Source organism: Vespa velutina, chromosome 10 (genome assembly GCF_912470025.1).
Source record: "Vespa velutina chromosome 10, iVesVel2.1, whole genome shotgun sequence".
Taxonomy (NCBI): domain Eukaryota; kingdom Metazoa; phylum Arthropoda; class Insecta; order Hymenoptera; family Vespidae; genus Vespa; species Vespa velutina.
In genome coordinates this window covers 4,441,467-4,461,890 of record NC_062197.1, presented here as the reverse complement: position 1 = coordinate 4,461,890, position 20,424 = coordinate 4,441,467, and the positions used below count along the sequence as shown (strand labels likewise).

At 36.7% G+C, this 20,424-nt stretch overlaps 1 protein-coding gene and 1 long non-coding RNA gene across 5 annotated transcripts in view; one reads left to right on the top strand and one right to left on the bottom strand.

Moving 5' to 3' along the window:
* LOC124952458 (peroxisome biogenesis factor 1) overlaps positions 1–20,424 on the bottom strand; it is a 97,204-nt gene that overhangs the window by 42,668 nt on the left and 34,112 nt on the right. The window contains exon 16 of one of the 4 annotated variants that reach the window (XR_007101905.1): positions 1,041–1,314. The exons of 1 other annotated variant lie outside the window; for it this stretch is intronic. The gene's annotated coding sequence lies outside the window, so the exon portion shown is untranslated. Of the gene's footprint in view, positions 1–629; positions 1,315–12,291; positions 12,461–20,424 lie in introns of those variants that run through there. 2 more of the 4 variants (XM_047502358.1, XM_047502365.1) reach the window with 2 other exon arrangements.
* Positions 5,287–8,499, top strand: LOC124952465. Its single transcript, XR_007101914.1, has 3 exons — positions 5,287–5,568; positions 6,305–6,576; positions 7,063–8,499. It is a non-coding gene; the product is annotated as an uncharacterized LOC124952465 (long non-coding RNA).

Genomic DNA, 20,424 nt, shown 5'->3' with positions numbered 1-20,424 from the left:
ATGAGAAAGAAAAAGAGAAAAGAAATAGAAAAAAGATTTAACGTAAAGAAAGAAAAGTGAAAAATCCTTGCGAGAATCTTTACGCCTAGGAAATTAATAAGGCGAAATTAAATTCTCGACGTCCTCCTTTCTTCCGCTTGCCCTTTTCATAGCGACGCTCTTTTTCCTCTTCCATCAATATGCTCGTCGTCGTTGGCGTCGTCGTTGTCGTCGTTGTCGTCATCATCGTCCTCGTCGTCGTCTTCGTTCTTTCAACGAATTGTAAGAGAAAGAGAGAGAAAGAGAGAGATAGAGAGAGAGAGAGAGAGAGAGAGAGAGAGAGAGAGAGAGAGAGAGAGAGAGAGAGAGATAGAGAATCGAACGAAAGAGTGTAAGAAACAATTTGCTTTCTGTAACGGGCCGAGCAGCAACGATCTCTCTTTCTCTCTCTTTCTCTCTCTTTTTCTCCCTTTCTTTTTTACAAATTTTTCGTAAAATGCGAGTACGCGAACTTTCGCTCTCTTTTCTGATGGAAAGACGCGAATCCTTGATGGAGATCAAAGTGGAAAAAAGTTCACGGTGCTTACTGTAATCTCGTAACGCTCTTCTCTCTCTCTCTCTCTCTCTCTCTCTCTCTCTCTCTCTCTCTCTCTCTCTCTCTCTCGTTCCCTCTTTTCAGGCGATACAGCGAAAAAGAGGGAAACTGGGAGTTTCTCAGTACCCCCGGCCATAACTGTACATACTTTACGAACACCGAGAAGCGTGAATGCACACCGGGATGCACATTCACACGGGTTGCATCCTTTTTTCTCGCTAGAAAAGTTGGAAAGCAAGAAAAATGTCGTTAAAACTTGAACCTAATGTCTCATCCGAACCAGCCTCTCACCGTACCCCTCTTCTCTCCCCCATTTTCTCTCTCTCTCTCTCTCTCTCTATTTTTTTTTTCTTTTTTTCTATCTCTCTTTCGACTCCCTCCATTTATGTCTCGCTTCTCGTCCCTCCTACATTACTTCTTGGTCCTCCTACCCTCGTCGAGATTCTTTCCACTCCCTTCATCTCACCTCTCACCGAGCCCTCTTTCTTTCCTCCACTCGACCGTTCGCTTCTCTCCAGTCACTCTTTTCGAAGCGCATCCCAGCCTCCACCCTCAGCCTTCCTCCAGTCGGCTGATCGTCCCCCCACTTTTCTTCCCTCCTTCACTCTCTCTCTCTCTCTCTCTCTCTCTCTCTTTCTGTGTGTTTCTCCCTCTATTTCAAACACTCTACTACTTTCCTTTCCTTCTTGTCTTTAAATGTCCTCTTATCCACACCCACCATGATCGTAATTTCCAAATATCTATAATAAAATCGAGGGTTTCGTTTTAACTTTAGGATATTGAGTAGATAACGATTATATGAAAATTAATTCGCTTGTGATATTATATATATATATATATAACGTAATAAATAATAATTATAAAAATATTCCATTAGAAATATCTATAATCTATTTCGTACTAATTGAATTGTAGATAATGATGGATTTACTGTAAACAGTTGTAGTTTAAAGATTAAGAACGCATCGTTCGTAGCTAAGATTAGATCGTTTTACCACGGTGCACGGTTGTTAAATCCTTGCAACTAGCTAATCTCTACGACAAAACGTCGCCAAGTTCGCTTAGACGTAAGAGCCCGTTACACCGGTTTTCGTTACACCTGTTAAGCCGACGTAAACGAATCCAAGATATTCCAAAGGAGGCACGTAAATTATTCCGAAAGGAGTGAATATTTTACTACCAACGGTATAGTAACTTAGTAGTTCTCGTCTATGTCGATGCAACAAGTAAGCCAGATCACAGAAATTTACATAAACTTAAACCGTATCGCCGCTTTTACTTTTCAAAAGGATTAAGCTTTAATTTTCATGTAAAATTCATTTGCAAGAATATTTAACGTAAAGCTATACTATCCTTTCATTACGTTTCTCTGTCTATCTCTTTGCTTTCTCTCTCTCTCTTTCTTTCTCCGTTGTTATTTCTCTTTCTCTCACTCACACTCACTTAAATTTTTACTCTTTTTACTCCTCGATTTTTAATCCTCACTCGCAAGTTAGTGTTTTTTTTTTGACTTGTTTACCTTTAAAGAGGACAGAGTTTCGTCATCGAAACGACGATACGATTTAGTTACATAAATATTGGCTCGATTTCGATGCGCACCCTTTTACCGTTCAATTCGCCTAGGGGGTAAGTGCTCTGAAACTCTCTCTCTTTCTTTCTCTCTCTCTCTCTTTCTCTTTCTCTCTCTCTCTCTCTCTCTCTCTCTCTCTCTCTCTCTCTCTCTCTCTCTCTTTCTCTTGCGATACATATTCCAGAAAAAATTCGTATAAATCCGAACGATAAGTCAAATCCATTGAAAGCTATTTTAATTTCAACAACTTTACAATAATTCGAGGAAATGAGTAAAGTATTTATTTTAAAGAAAATTCCAACGTATACCGAATTATAAAAGAAAATACCTACGTGGAAGTTTACGTGGAATTTTGTAAAAAATCGATTAACATTTTATATTTCCTTCTCCCCTCTTACAACCCTCCCGCCCCACGATACTTTAGCATCATCCATTATAAGAAATAATAATCCGCAAACGGTCACCACACGGTTTTCCTTTATTTTCTTTCTTTTTCTTTCTTTCTTTCTTTCTTTTCTTTCTTTCTTTCGTTCTTTTTTTTCTTTCATTTTTCCATTCTTTTGATGTCCTGTCTGTTTATCCCATGCATCAAGCCGTATCACGTGCGAATGGAGACATCTTCTTGTCGGGAAGCTGAACGTTCAAAACGGGGAGGGCATGAGCTAGGGAAAAGTCGTAAATCGCGACAAACAATGATGCCTTAGGACGTGTCGCACGATGGAGAAGAGAAGCACCGACGGAAGGAAAAAGCCGCCAAGCGGTTCCGGCCCATTTTCACCCCGTTTTCTACAAGACTACAGACATCTTTACGATCGAAATTTATATACGTCCCGTTATATTATATGTGAGCACCCTAGATTGTCTCTCTCTCTCTCTCTCTCTCTCTCTCTCTTTCTCTTTCTTCCTTTCTCTTGCACACACATCTTACATCCTTTACCTTGGTCTACACGGACCAGTTATTACGTAACCGTAGATAGGTACGATTTATGTATATAGGTCAGGAGAAAATTTAAAAGCCAAATACGATGGTCTTTACACGCGTTCTTCTCCTCTCGGTAAGAAAGGAGAGAGAGAGAGAGAGAAAAAAAAAGGGTTCGATCGGAGTTAACGAGAATCGCATGTAAACGTTATTGCCGTATCGTATCGGCGCGTTAATCGATTACTAGAGGACACCCCTTTTTCATTCAAAACAAGATTCATGATCTTTTTTTTTCATCCTTCCATTCCATTATCTCTTCTACCCCTTTTACATTAACAAGAGAATTAGATTCGATCGATCGTAAATTTTTCTTTTTGAATTTCTTTGTCTTTGGGTATGAAATAATCTTTAGATACGAATATAACGATTGTATTAGATCCAAGCTTGTTCATTAATATTGTATAAATGAGAATAAAACCAAGTTAAGCGAGATAAAGAAAAGAGACAGAGAAAGAGAGAGAGAGAGAGCACATAGGGTAACAAGATTATCGCCTAAAGTGGCTGTTTCTCGCGTTGGCCAGCATTCATCCGTAATATTGCCCATAATATACTTCCACCCTCTTAAGCGGCCACGGTTAAGGCTACAAAGCGGCTTACCAGCACGGCTTTGCCTTTCAGCCCGGAATCTCAAGTGCGCGCCTACATTCCATGGATATACCTACATATTATATGTGTACATATACATATACATTATATATATATATATATATATATGTATATATAAGTATATATATATATATATATATCGTTTGGTACTCTTCAAAAGGGTCCATTCGCGTACTCGACATACGAATTTCTTTTGGTCAACGTTCGTTCAAAGTTACACCGATTCAGAAGAAGAATATTTCGAAACGATCATTATTTCGCATTAGGCATAATAATCAATCAAGAATAATTATTCTTTTATTTCAATTTCAATTAAATGGCAATTAAAATTCTTTCATAAATAACATATTAATAATTATTAAATCGTGAGACGACAATAAAAAAGGAAGTAATATTTAAGTTGGATGTTTAAACGGATTCTTGTTTGGGAGAACGAAACGAGGGGATGAAATCACGAAAAGTCGTCCACCGTATCTAAAAGCCACCCCCGTGTCCCGTAGCCGGGCACAAGTACATGCGTATGTACTTCAACACAGTCACACGGATACACGAAAAAGAGCTATACGTCGAATGGTTAGGTAGGATGGCGGCGCGTGCTACGTGGAGCCAGCCGTAATGTGTATATTATGTTAACAAATAAGTGGTCGCGGTAATAAAAGCCCCGCTGTTACTCCCCATCTACTTTCTCTATCTCTTTCTCTCTCTCTCTCTCTCTCTCTCTCTCTCTCTGTCTCTGTCTCTCTTTTTCCTTCGCGTAATGTATGCGCGAGATGTCTTGAACAATATTCCAACGACTCGGTCTGATATATAATGGCATATATAAATAATAACGTCTCTGCTATCCCCTCCTACATTTCCACCCTTCTGCTTTCGCTCTCACCCCCCGTATCTTGTGTGCTCTCTTTCTCTCTTTTATAGGGTGAGTTCTGTCCTCCAAGGCGAAGAAACCAGAGATAAAGAGGGAGAGAAAGAGAGAGAGAGAGAGAGAGAGAGAGAGAGAAAGAGAGAGAAGGAGGAGGGTGGAAACTGATAGGGTAGGGGGAGTGAAATATGTACAAACTTGCGGCTCCTTGTTATGAGCGGTGATAAATTACATCCACAAAGAGAGAGAGAGAGAGAGAGAGAGAAAGAGAGAAGATCCATTATAAGTACGCTATGTGGTTATAGCGAATCTCGACTCGATGGAAAATCTACACGAGGGTAGGTCCTACGTGTTTTCCCTGATTTTTCATTTAGAGTTTGGCCGATGTTGAAAAAGAAACGAGAAGAAAAGAAAAATAGAATAATGAAAGAAAAAAGAAATATATATATATATATATATAAAAATCACAAATGAGACTTAATCCGAATGAATTTCATGTTGAAACGATCAAATACGAGCGGCATTCTTTCTCACGCGTTCGTGATTGGAAGCAATGGACCGTGTCGAGTCTCTAGCATCGGTGTACACGCACGACAGAGAAATACACTTTTAAGTGGGCATAGCTACTCGTTCGAGCGAATACGACGGATCGAAGAAGGCGGCATGATAGTGCAAAACGATCGGATAGAGAAGGGAAGAGGATGGAGGATGGAGGATGGAGGAGGAGGAGGAAGAGGAGGAGGAGGAGGAGAAGACGAAGAAGAGAGGATGACGAGAGGGAAATATCGAGAGGAGGCAGCACGAATCTCATGGGTTGGTTTCTTAACGAAGAATTCGGCGGGGCTTTGCTCTAAGCAGGTGCCGAGATCAAAGAAGTTGTTGCTCAATCGATTCAAGTAGTTCTGAATCGATCTAATCACCTACCACCTCTCGTTCGGGAATGAAAAATCAATCTCTCAGCCTTTTAAAAGAGAAAGGTGATCTCTTTTTCACTATCTTTCTTCTCTCTCTCTCTCTCTCTTTCTCTCTTTCTCTCTATCTATCCATCTATCTATCTATCTATCTATTTATCTATCTATCTTTCTCTTCCTTTCTTTCTGTGCCATAGATAAAATTTTTTTCTTCTATCGACAATAATTTTCCCATTTTATTAGTCTTTATTATTATCATTCTCTTTTATTTAACGTAATCAATTAATTTATCAAAAATATTTTATAGATAATATCTAATATATTATATAATATAATTTATATAAACAATTTATGTATCTATGTGTGTATTAAGAAGAAGAAAAAAGTAGAGAAAGAAAGCAAACTGTGTTATATTTAAAAAAAAAAAGATTTCGTTCATTCGTTTCTGAGAACTGTGCACAAATAAGGTTATAGAGGCGAGATACAATAGACGTTCTTTTGCGACGAGGTCAATGGTAATATTTGAAAATGTTTAAAAGTATGAGCAAAAAAAAAGAAAAGGAATAACATATGAAAGATTCAGATTTGCTTTTCTCTCTCTCTCTCTCTCTCTCTCTCTCTCTCTCTCTCTCTCTCTCTTTCTTTCTCGTTTGTTTGTCTCGTTGAAAACTCCGAAATATTTTCCTATGAGATACATATTTCCAATTCCCTAACGAGGATGTACATGATATTTTCATGGATCGTGTCGATCCAACGTTTGTCTTTTTTATTCTCTACCTTACATTCTTCGATTCTCTTTTAGATGAACTAGTAGAAAATCTTTAGTATTTAATACATCGGGGACTTTACATCGACGACGAATAATAATAAGAGGAAGAAGATAGTACTGGTTCACGAAGAAAAACTGTATACATTTATCAACGACGATAATGGACAGGACCTAAGGGATTCCAAGTACGAAGTGACGTATTAAATGTAAAATCCATGAAGCTCGAGAAAGAGAGAAAAAGGAGGAGATAAAGGAGGAAAAAGAAGAAAAAGAAGAAGAATAAAAGGAAGAAAAAGAGAGGATAGGTAAGAGATAAAAAGAGATACCAACATACATATACGATAGGGCTTTGAACGAGTCAAATCAATGCATCAAAAAATGTTGCTCGCGAGAACTCGCACCTTTTTTTCCCTAAAGAAAGTTCACTTCTTTTCATATCCCTCGAAACCACCTAGCCCAATGGAAAAGACTTGATTTTTATCTTCGGGCGATAGAAAAAAAGAAAAAAAGAAAAAAAAAAAAAGAAATAAGCGACGACTGTTACTAGGCCGTGTATAATAATCGACATTAAGTGACGGGATTAGAACGAACGGAAAGAAGGAAGGGTTGTTGCGGTTGCGCTGATATCGACGTTTATCTACTGTTCTTTTATTTTTTTGTTTTTCTTTTGTCTTGCTTCGTTTCTGTTTCCTTTTGGGTTTTTTTTCCTATCATTTTTTTAGCTTCTTTTTTTTTCTTCCTCTTCTTCTTCTTATTCATCTTCTTATTCTTTTTTTTTTTTTTACATATAGAAACTTTCCTTTTTTATTTTCTCGAACGAAGAGATTATTTTCTTGGGGATTTAACGTGACTATACGAGAAGAAGCCCTAGCTACGAACGTTACATTTAGTTATCAATAACGTATGCGTCGTAGCTTATTAGGTTTTCTTCGCACGATGTAACGTTTGTCAATGTGCGTGGTAGGTATCTACAAAACATATATACATACATACATACATACATAAATATATACGTAGATACATACATAGATACATACATACATAAATACGAGTGAAGCTTTCTCCGTTGGTAACAATAACATCGTAGAAATTTACAGGCCGTTGTTTATTAAGCCCATTCAATCGCGAACGTTCGAACGAACGACGTGCTCGATTATGAAAAATGATCTATCGTTATACGATCAACCCGAGAGATATCAGACCTTTCTATCAGACGAATGGTAAAACGGGCACAAATGGTGGGTACCGTGTAAGTATGCATGTATGCATGTATGTATACATGTATGTATGTATGTATGTATGTATGTATGTATGTATATAACATGTTACAATTTTCAATTGCTAACAAATGAATAAAGAATGAGATGTACGCGACGAGAATCTCTCACTCGATTATTATTCTCGTTCTCTTTTAATTGTCAGTAATCTCTGAGGCATCGACAACGAGTTAATGACATTCTTTTCCATCCATCCTGTCAATAAAAATGCCTTACCCATTTTCCGCACATCATTGTTTTTCTCTTATCTGTCTCACTGTATCGTCTCTTTCATTTTATTTCGTTTCGCGTTTCGAATCGCGAAGCAACGATCATTTTTCTTTTTTTTTTTTTTTTTTTTTTTTTTATTATTATTATTACTATTACTATTATTATTATCTCGATCGTTAAGACGAAGTGTACATTTTAATCTGGAATAATTGGCAAGTCGAGTAAAGAAAAAATAGAAAAGAACAAAAAGAAAAGTAAGGAAAAAAAAAAAATAAAAAAAGATAGAAAAGAACGAAACAAAAAATAAAATTAAAAAAATAAATAAAAGGATAAGTACGAAGAAAAACTTGACGAGTACCTTGAAGTCGATTAAGGGAGTCTAAATCGTAGGATCGAGCGATACCTAAAAGGCATGAAAAGATCGTCCAGGAAAGACCCTTTCCTCTGCGAACCGAACGGATGTCCGATGAATGCACCGTAAATCGAGAGAGAGAGAGAGAGAGACTGATCGATCGGCCATGCGTATCGATTAGTATCGATACCCATCGACTCGGCAGCTTCTCTCGCTTCCAGTCGAGCATACACAATAGACAGGGCTAATGACTACCGGAGACAAGGGGTGACATCGTCCAAAACTCCCCATCTGTTTCAGCCACCAAATCTTCCCATGATCATAACGCGCGTTACCTAATCGATTATAAGTTTCCGACTGCGAAAAAAAAAAAAAAGAAAAAAAAATAAAGTATCGATGCGATACGTTCTCGATGTTTCTTCTTTCCCCTTTCACGACTAATAAAAGAAAAGGGTATAGGTATCCATTATTCCTCTCTTTCTTCTTTTTCTTTTTATTTTATTTTTTCATGACTATGACAAAAAAAGGGGTAAATATGTCTATGTAAATATATATATATATATATATATATATATATATTAATAATATAAATTCTACATAAGTGGGATTCAAGAAGATCAATCTCTATGATGTAATATTAGAATCTAATTAATTAGATTAATCATATCTTCAACTCGAACTATTAACAATTTTATAACTTAACGAAGTATCGCGAGATTCATTATTCCTGTAGAAAAATTAAAGTTATCGTTAATACATTAAACTATACGTCTCGCCTAGCCTAACCTAGCCTAGACTAGACTAGACTAGACGAGTGTCCTACCAATGTGAATATAATTCCCCATCCCTTCTCGCCTTTAGGAATAAGGAGAACAACGTGGAAGGTGGAGAAAGAAAAAGAAGAAGAGAAAGATATAGAAGGTAGAGAATAAAAAGATAAAGAGTATATATAAGGTCGTTGTTGTAGCGGTGTGTCTTGGACCCTCGGACACAACGAAGTTCGTAATAAGAATAGATGGCTTCCCTCGATTCCTGAATGGCCGACTATTAGCAACGAGCCGTACGGCCGACAATGAGGCCCGACAAACTGATAAATTATACCACGGGTGTATCCACGCTGCACCGGCTGCAGGTAAATAGAATTAATCACGCTATAGAAGGCAGCAGCGGCAGCAGCAACAGCAGCAGCGGCAACAGCAGCAGCAGCAACAGCAGCAGCAGCAGCAGCAGCAACGCCAGCAGAAGCACCGATCGAAGTCGGCCGGCTCGCTTGCAAGGAGCTACCAGCCAATATAGCAACATGACTACACGTTTTCACCGGGCAACATTCTTTTCTTTCTCTCAACGTTTTCGTATCTGTCCTGTGTTACATTCGACAGAGGGATGGATGGATAGATGGATGGATGGATGAATGGTGGTTCACGTTCGCCAGTCGAAAACAACAATATCAAACGCTTCTTGTCGTTAATAATAAAGATAAATATTCTAGGATATTCTAGCAGATATTAAAAAAGCACTCTTAAGGATTGGTGTTGTACAATTTTTCGATTAGAAAGAGAAAAGGAAAAGAAAAAAGAGAAAAGAAGAAAAAAACAATTTCTAACAATTCAATAGCCCGATATTCTATATATATATATATATGTATAGAGAGAGAGAAAGAGAAAAAGAGAGATTAGGGAGAGGGGTGACATGTTCGAGATAGTCCAGCTTCTCCCGGTCCTCGAGTTACCTCTCGCGGATCTTCAAAAGCAAACAAAAAATATTTCCCCTAACAGCACCGATACTCTTTCAACCCCACAATTTCTATGAGGCTGCGCTAAGGTGAGAGACATCCGAACCGAAGAGGATAAAAAAAAAAAAAGGAAGAAGAAAAAAAGTCTCATGAATCCAAAAGTTTCGATAGTCCGAATAGAAAGAGGGACGTTTACACCCCTCGCTTTCTTTTTTCTTTTTTTTTTTTTTTTTTTTTTTTACCACCAATGAAAACGTACGCGTACGCGTACACGTACCGTAGCTAATCGCATGAAATCGAATCGAAAGTGATCGATACTCGCTTCGATTATCCACTAGTCTTTTAGTTCGTCTCACCCTCGGAACCGTTCGTTTCTTCATACCTGAGCTTTTCCTGATCTCGTAGAATCGAAGTTTAGAAGGAGTACTAAATCCATGTTTTGTTCTTTTCACAATGGTTAACAAATTGTTCTTCGTGTTGGATCAGAAAGGTATATCCCTTGCAATATTTCACATATACATAGGGAGAAAGAAATTTAACCTTTTAATGGGGACGATATTTTTTCAAGTTAGAAAAAAAATATATATAAATATATTTAAAAAAAAAAAAAAATATATATATATATACATGTAAGTATAAATTCGTTCATTTTAAATCAATAGAAATCAAATATCTAAATAAATAACTTACTAATATCAGTGTATATATATATATATATATATATATATATATATATATATGTATATATGTACGTATGTATGTATGTATGTATATATGTATGTACGTATGTATGTATATATGTATATATGTATGTATGTATGTATGTATGTGTCCTGATAGAGGTCAAGAATAATTACATTTATAAAATAGATATATGTAGGTATGATCGGTACGTTCCTATAAAATATATTTTCATAATATAGCTATGATACCTTCTACTTGGTTTCTAATGTAAGAGAATTCGTGAAGTTGCATACGCAATGTATTAGTATGAACAGAGATAGATAGAAACAGAGTGAGATGAAAGAACGAAGTGAGGGCGTACGGGCACGGCTAATAAGCCATTGCTTGTGACTTTAATATTATGGATATCGTTGTTTGCACAGCTGCCTGTGCGAAGTGACAGCCAGACCGAGAGAAGAGCCGCGTGCGAGATCGATGCATTTATGCATGACGCGTGGATCGAGCAATAATATTTTCATTCTCCTTTCTCCACGCCCGCGCGAGTTCCTTCTTACGCCAAGAAGCTCTTCATCTCTCTTTCTCTCTCTCTCTCTCTCTCTCACACACACACACTCTCTTTTTCTCTCTTTCTCTCTATCTCTATCACTTTTTTAATGAAAGACAAAGTAGCTTAAACACGAACTTCGTGAAGTATACCATGTATACAGGTAGTAGAACATTGTAATACTGACTCGTAGAACGATAGCAATTGTAATACTTTTCTTACATTCACTATACATATATATTTTACGACACTATATAGTGTCCAGTTGTGATTTGTCAAATAAATGTACCTTTAATGAACGACTCATGAAAAAATATCTATAATTATTAAATGTATGTGTGTGTGTATATATATATATATATATAATGAATAGAAATAATAGATATATTAAATTGCCATAATTTTTCTTTTCTTCTTTGATATGAAATTTCATGAGGAAAAAAAAAATATCTATTATTGCCGCACATGTAACAAATGGAAATAATGGAAGAATTAGATTCTCAAAAAAAAACATTGTTAAATTCTATTTCAAATCGTACATTGAATATTTTACGTTGGAACATTGCATACAAGATGCATTTGATGAGTTACAAAGGAAAAAGAAAAGAAGAAAAAAAAAAAAGAAGAAAAAGAAAGAAAATAAAAGGGGAAAAAACGAAAAAGGAATAGGAAAAAGTATGATGATACTTATATCTTCTGAGGATTAATTGATAAGAGTGAAAAGGAAAAACTGTAACAATTTCTTAGAGTCTCTTATTTATCGTTTACTATATAAAAGAGTCAGCAGAGTTTCGAAAAGCGTATGATCATTTTTGTGAGGTCGCTGTATAGAAAAAGCATGCCGCTCGGTTATAAAAGAAAGAAAGAATGATTTCCAAAGGAAGACAGAAAAAGAAAAAAGAAAGACAGACAGACAGACAGACAGACAGACAGACAGATAGAGAGGGAGGGAGAGAGAGGTAGAGAAAATGGAGGAAAAATTTGCACAAGAGAAGGAAAAGAGTTATAATATCGTATATAATGAAGGAGAGAGAGAGAGAGAGAGAGAGAGAAAGAGAAAGAAAGATACCGATAGTTGGAGCGCTCGCGGTGAAAATACAAAGAACGATGGACAAGGTGAGAATAAAAAGCATCGAAGGACTCGCTTTCTCTCTCTCTCTCTCTCTCTCTCTTTTCTCCTTTACCTTTCTCTTTTTCACTCGCATAGGTGCGTACAATGTATTCGCACGATATGAACTCTCCCGGTCGCAGAGACTCCTTCCTTTTTTCTTATTGAGCCAGCGATGCTTCGACACGAAAAGACGCACCGGCTCTCTCGGTAGGCGAGGGTGGGCAACGGGTCGCACAAAGTCGATTCGAATAAGAGAGAGAAAGAGATAAAAGGCGCGGTCTGAAACACGAAATATATAAGCAGCCGAGAGAAGAAGAAGAAGAAGAAGAAGAAGAAGAAGAAGAAGAAGAAGAAAAAGGGGAAGAAGAAAAAGAAGAAGAAGGGTGAAATGATGGAAAAAAAAAAGAATAAGAGAAAAAGAATGAGAGAGAGAGAGAGAGAGAGAATGGTGAAAAAAGGAGGAGGAGAAAAAAAAAGAGAGAGAGCGAACGCGGAGAGAGAGAAAGAGAGAGAGAGAGAGAGAGAGAGAGAGAAAGGGAGAAAATAGCAGCAGGTCGAGCCCAGGAGTCTCCGGACGAAGACAAAGAGAGAGCAGAGAATTAAAAGTATCGTGGACAAAGCCGCGGGACAAGACGCGGGAGCTCATTTGGTGTCTCCCCGTGAATGGGCGTTCATTATGATGCCTCCCGGACTAACAATCGGGTTCATTTTGTCTCTCCTGCTCGTGGCAACAATGGTGTGGGTGGATGGGTGGCCTGGAGAAGGAGGTGGTGGTTGGGGGGCTGGGAGGGACGGGGGTCGGGGACCGGGGGTGCCTGGCCGGGAGAGGAAAGGCTCCGTCGTTGCTTCTGTCGCATCCATCTCTCTCTCTCTCTCTCTCTCTCTCTCTCTCTCTCTCTCTCTCTCTCTCTCTCTATCTCTCTCATTCGCGCTCCGTTCGTGCTTCTACCACTGCCTCTCGGTTATCCCTCCGCCATCTTGACTGTGCCACGATGTTCTTTTGTCGTCTTATAAAGGCACCAGCCCCCGGGAAGAAAAAGACGGCGGCTTTCGTGGCTGAGAAAGGGAGGAAGTGCCGCTGGAAGAGACGCAGAAGCCGAAGAAACCGATGGTGGTAACGGAGCTAGTGATATAAAGAGAGAAAGAGAAAGAGAGAGATAGGAAAAGGTGAGCCGTGCAAAGAGAAGAGAAAAACAAACGAAGAGACGAAGGAAAGGACCCTTTCCTACTGGATGATGGAGACACCCTCTGCCCCATCTCCAACCTCTCTTTCTCTTTATTTCTTCTCTTTTTCTTTTTTTCTTTTTTTTTCTTTCTTCTCCTCTTCTTCTCTCTCTCTCTCTCTCTCTCTCTCTCTCTCTGTGTGTGTGTGTGTGTATGCGTTTTTTTTGTTACTCTCTTCTTCTACTTCTACCTCTTCTTCTTCTTCTTCTTCTTCTTCTTCTTTTTTTCTTTTTTGTCCCGCTTTTGTTTTATCTTTTGGTATCAACGAGTCGACCTGGATCTTGATTATAAACTGTGGTCCAGTGTAACAGTTGTGAAAACGTAACGCGAAAAGTAAAAAAAACGCCGATATCATTCGGTTAACTTTTATATATTCAAGAGACTTTCTTATGTCTTTCATTCTTTCTTTTTCTTTTTCTTTTTCTCTTTTTCTCTTTTTTTTTTTTTTTCTTTTCTTTTGGTGATATAAATTTATTCATTGTTAAGAAAACAATGGCGAATCGTTAGATTGAAATTAAATTAAATTTCTTTTAACGTTATTCCTATCCTTTAGTAGCAAGTCCCGATTGTTCATCAGAATTTTATATATGTATGTATGTATGTATATACATACGTATATATCGAAAGTGAACTCTTCGAAGTTCTATCATAAATCGTGAACAAAAACTCTGGCAAATGGATTATACAAGCGAAAGATAACGACGATCTATCGTCGATGAAACAATGATTTTTATCTCACGTACTATCAACCAGTCTCTTCTCTAATTACGTCCGTTTAAACACGTAACTCTCGACGATCAAATTGATCCTCGACGATCCTTTTCGTAAATGAGAAAGAAAAAAAAAAGAAAACACGAAAGAAAGAAAGAAAGAAAGAAAGAAAAAAAATAGAAAGAGAGAGAGAGAGAGAGAGAGAGAGAGAGAGAGAGAGAGAACAAGGATCTATCTTTTTCGGTAGAACTCGTACCGATTCGATTTACCTTAAAGGGACAATAATTAACGTCGTAATGGACGATTTTGCCCGAACGGAGAACGCGTAATTGGTTCGAAGGAATCGCTTGTACGTGAGGTAGGTAGACGAGAAAAAAGAAAAAGAAAAAAAAGAATGAATGAAAATATTAAAAAAAAAAAAAAAGAAAAAAAAGAAGAAGAAGAAAGAAAGAAAGAAAGAGAAATAATAATAACAACGGCGACAAAAAAAAATGATAACAAAGGCGACAACAAACGAAAAAAAAAAAAAAAAAAGGAAAAAAAAAATTCGGAGAAAAACGCGTCATTCATTGTTCCGCGACGATTCTCGCGCACGAGAATATTACACACCTATCGTCATTTGCGAGCAATTACGTTTCAAATTAGAAATAATTAAACGCATAGACGGCTAATTAGTTCAATGTAATTACGTTACTCTTTCGCCCGTGGAGAACGAACGAACGAACGAACGAACGAACGAACGAACGAACGTATGGTACGTTGGACGAGCGTAGATTTTTTTTTTCTTTTCTTTTTTTTTTTTTTTTTTTTCTCACAAACGTTTCTCCATTCTTCTTATCGACGAAATGATAATGAAATATCAAAGATATGAAATACGTAATAACGTATGCTTATGGTTAAATGAATTTCTACAAACGTGGATGAATATGAGAATGAATATTTTTTTAACGACAAACTTGTCCTCCTCGTCAAGAGAAGATCGTCACATTTTACGAACGATCGTTTTCTATAAACAGATTCGTATACCCTTCGATCATTCTCTTTCTCTCTCTCTCTCTCTCTCTCTCTTTTCTTCTCTTTATCTCTGTCCCTTTTCTCACTCTTGATAAAGAGGAAAATGATTTGCACGTGCTTCGAAAGTCGAATACGCGTTGGAGTATCGAACACGCGGACCATTAACGTCCCGATAAAATGTTTCCACTCGGCCATTGTTCGTCTCACAAAGGTATTTTGTAAAGCGTATGGTCACTTTGGGACTCGACGAAAGCACAGAAAAAGCTTCCATATGTCCTTCCTCCGATGACGCGAGTCACGTAGGTGGTCCGTACACGAGACCAACTTCGATCGAGCGTTGAAAATTTACGATCGTTTCGAATTCCTCAATGTTTATATATATATATATATATTCTATATATTCTATATATCTCATATATATATGTGTGTGTGTATGTATAGAAAAAGAAAAGAAGAAAAAAGAAAAATAAAAAGGAGATAAAGAAAAAATTATTAATGAAATTTGATAGATAAATAAAATAGGTTGAAATATTAGTTGACCACCGTTTGATAATTCCCTTATAAATTTAACGCGGTATCTTTCACATGATTATTCTATGAAAATCTAAAGAAAATTTTTCTTGCATCTGCTCGCGGACTGATCTGAATGCCCTCGCATCGTCATTTTTCTTCCTTTTCTTTCCGTCGATTGTTCAATGGACCGACAATGCTCGACCGGACCGACGGTGGTCAATTTGTTTGAATGGACAATAACAGACGAGGGGGGGAACACAATGGACGCGTTAGCTGTCACCGGCATAAATCAATTTCAGCAAAATGTAGCGAAAAGGTGACCCGTTTTACGTCGAGATTGCGAGCCAACGCGTACGATGCGTCCCGATTTCGTCTCTTCGTACGATCGACCATTTTGGAGGGTCATTTGTTTAAAGATACTTCTTTCTTATTTTTCGATTTTCGATCCATTCGTCGACTTGAACGGAAGAAAAATTAAGCTTATATATACATATACATATATATATATATATATATATATATATATATATATATTTTTTTTTTTGTAAGAAAGAGTTACGAGTATCTGTGTGTGTGTGTACATATGCGCATGTTTAAAAGGGGTGAATTAGAAAATTTCATTTCTTTTTTATCTATTTCTTTTTGTTTTGTTTTGTTTTGTTTTCTTTGTTTTTTTTTTTTTATTTTTTTCTTTTTTATTTTTATTTTTATTTTTATTTTTTTTATTTTTTTTATCTTTTTGCTTAAATCACGCGGAGAGATAGAGAGAATGGGCAGCACGCGAGAAAAAGTATATTTTCCGAGCATTTTGTACGAATTTATGACGCTTGAATCAACGCGGGTTTTTTCAAGCGTAACTCGAGGAACATCTGTAAAACATTTTTTGGTAATCAAGCGCGGAAAATGCGTGCCCGCCGTTCATTTAATCTGGTTCGTTCAACGGTGCACCATTGTCCCATCATAAGATAATAAAATTCAATTAATATAACGAGCCAATTAAGCACGTCGACACAGTGACACGATAGTATCGCATCCAAATTTTTCGGACATACACACATACAGAGAAAAAGAGAAAGAGAGAGAGAGAGAGAGAGAGAGAGACAGACAGACAGACAGAGAGACAGAGAGTCAGGGAGATCATTCGATTTTCGTTGTAATCATAATCGGTCTACGTTATCGTTTCGAGCCGTTTTCTTACTTTAATTACTTTAATTACTTCGAATTTAGTACCGATCAATCAACAAATTGCGTACGTACAAAATACGCTTAAATGTCACTAATTAATTAATTGTTTAATGATCGATCGGAATTAATATGAAAGCTATTCATGACAGTAATTATAAGAAAACTGTATGAATTTAATTTGAATTTCGTATTAATTATTTTAGTCACGCATAATATAATTGATGCCACTCTTGTGAAATGTGTGTTCTATATGCCCGACTTGTAGAGAACTCGGTCGATAAGAAAACTTTCTTGAGTATTAATTATCAAGTTATATATATATGTATATATATAAAAAAAAAAAAAAAAAAAACAGAACAAAAAGAAGAAAAATTCTTGAAACGTGGATATCTCGTCGTTAAAATGTGAAGCAATGAGAGATAATAAAAAGAAAAAAAATAACTTTTTTACACTAATATATAACAAATACAGTTATTGACGAAAGAGAAAGAAACTTGTATTATCCATCGTCGATATAACATCGTAACATTTACTACTGTAGATAATGTCGTGCGATCGTCGATAAAGTAGATTCCTATCAATTTGAAAAATATATTTTAGCCGATATCTTCGCTCTCGTTGGTATTTCACGAATTATTATCGTAGAAAAAAAAGAGATCCTTCCGACAGAAAAAGTTGGTCTCTTTTGGATGCTGCAAAAATACATTGGATGCACTCGATTGGTCGGATATAGGGATGAACCCTCTTTCTTTCGTATAAAAGGGTCGGCAATGTTTTGAAAGGACGAAAAGCCAGTCCAGTAGCTGGACAATGAACGCAAACAGGATTTAAGGATTCTGATAGCGCCGTATGAAGCTGCTACTCGCCAGGATCCGAATTGGATCGCATTAGCCACAAAGGCACAAAAGGGAAGAGCTCCCGGTCTCTTCGTTTTCGTGTCCGTTGTTATCAAGTGCCTCTCGTACTTCTCGATGGGATTTCGCATGTCTTTTTTTTTCACCACTCTTTCGATTATCACATTGTAACTCGACATCGCTATGTACCTACGATAAGGATCCATCATCTCCAGTTTCATTCGTACAAATCGATTTCCTTTTACTCTGTTGCACAAACATTCAGCCTCCCCCCTTCTGGCGAAAAATAAAAAACTAAATTTGTTTCTTTTTTTGTCTTTCTCTGTCTTTTTCTTTTTTTTTCTTTTTTTTTTTAACGTATTTTTAAAAGGTATAAACTTTGTCGTTTCCTTTAAACGATCCATCCAAATACCTTCGTCAACGTGAAAAAGAAAGAATACTCGCGTTAATCAAAACAACGTTTCTAAAATGGCGCCCTATCCATCGCATTCTATATCTTGTATAAAAAAAAAAGAAAATAAAAAAGAAAATGTAAAAAGCTAACGATGAATCGTCGCGGGAAGAGAGGAAAACACATACCCATTGCAAACGACTCTCTGGTAATTCCTAAATGTCTCGGCGTTAGATAGTGCCTCTAATGTGCCTACGGCCTATCTGTCGATTTGCTTCATTTCCGTGTAGAGACGTAACCGTAACCTACGAGACATTTATACTTTGCCAGTTTCTCGACTTCGATATATAGAGAGACTTTATCTCTCTTCTCGTATCAGTCTCTCTTTCTCTTTCTCTCTCTCTCTCTCTCTCTCTTTCTCTCTCATTTCTCTCTCTTTTTCTCTCTCTTTTTCTCTCTTGCTTTTCTTTCTACGGTCTTCTCCCTTTCATACTCTCCTCAGTTTCTCTCAAATCGGATTACGAACGTATTCGGCCATTTTATGCCTCACCCGCCTACTACATTCGATTTTGAAAGTATTATTATTATACTTCAAAAGGAAATCGAAAAAATTTCAACGAATCAATCGAATGAACGCATTAATTTCATTTATATATATATATATATATATGTGTGTGTGTGTGTGTGTGTGTGTGTGTGTGTGTGTGTGTGTGTGTGTGTGTGCGTATGTACAAAGATTTATTTCACGATTTTCGACATTATTTATTTCACGATTAATATGAAAAATCCTGTGATCTTTCTACGTACGTTTACTAATACCATAGATCGTAGATTATAATAAAGATACCTACTTGCTTCTTACATTAAAGCTCGCACGCCATTATCGTAACTCGAGGTCTTCCGTGGATAACGGAAATAGAACTGTCGTAGGCGTTCGTTTATGCTCGCGTCAACGCTCTTACACCTTTAATTACGAGATAATTCTCAATGTAACGTAGACGAATTTCCTATTTTTTTCTATTTATAAAAAAAAAAAAAGTTAATGAATTATATATATATATATATATATATATATATATATATATATATATATATATATAATCTTTTATATCAATGATAAGAATTAGGTCGAATATGATTGAAAGATAATTCATATTATTGACAAAATAAATGAATTTTCAAGTTTGAGAGCTTCTTTTAACCCAAAGTAAACCGAAAAATTTGACTTCGTCGTATATCGAACGTACGATAATAATATTTTCTATTTGCATTAGCTCGACTGACTTCTTAAGTTTAACAGTTTCTTTTGACAAGAAGAAGGAAAAGACAAGCTGTTCGCTCGTTTATCTTTCCCACAGACGGACCCGGGAGAACGATAACGCTTCGCTTATCGACGCTTCCGCAAATCGATTAGGTGTGAGAACGAGAGTGAGAAGGATAGAGAAAGAAGACAGAACGAAGAAGAGAAACAGATAGATAGATAAAGAAAGAGAAAGAGAGAGAGAGAGAGAGAGAAACTGAATGGTGAGTTATCGTTGTATACGAATGAGTATGTGTGTATGTGTATATATATATATATATGAATATGTATAAGAGAGTGCTGCACAGAATGCAGCAAGCACAGCGCGGCTTCTTCTTTCGAGAGCTTAACGATCCAACCGTGACTCTAAAGTACTCATACATATAAGTACATATGTATGTATCTGTGTATCTATGAGATACGTTAGCTAGTAAGCTTTAACGATATTAGTAGGGTCATAATTGAAAATTCCTCCATACTCGTTATAATAAGAGACAGGTACATATATATTAAAATAAATAAGAAAGAATTAACATTCTTTCATTTATATGAAGCATTATTTTTTATCTTCGTTTGTTTATTCTTTTTTTCTTTGATTTTTTTTTTCGTTTTTTTTTTTTTTTTCTTTCTATCGTCGGAAACTTAATTGTCAAATAAACTATAACTACGATCGATCTCTTTTATCGATCCGCGATATTATCCCATATCGATGAAAATTTTTTTTACTATTATTCGACTTTTGTCTATATATACTATATATATAAATATAAATATATATATATATATATATACAGTAGAGAAAGAGAGGGTGGCATTGTGTATCTCGGTATACTCGCGGGTCAAACGGGAAGGGCCGATCAAATCGATAATTGGAAAAAGGCTCGTTGTCACGGCAAACCAGTCACAGATATCCATTTATACATACGTATATGGAGCCGCGTTGATAAAGGGCTTATTCACGGAGCTTCGAAAGATTTTCAAGAGACAATGATCGTGCGTGGGCCTGTCGACAAAAGTGAAAGCGATAAAATTATTCGTTCGCGCGAACAAT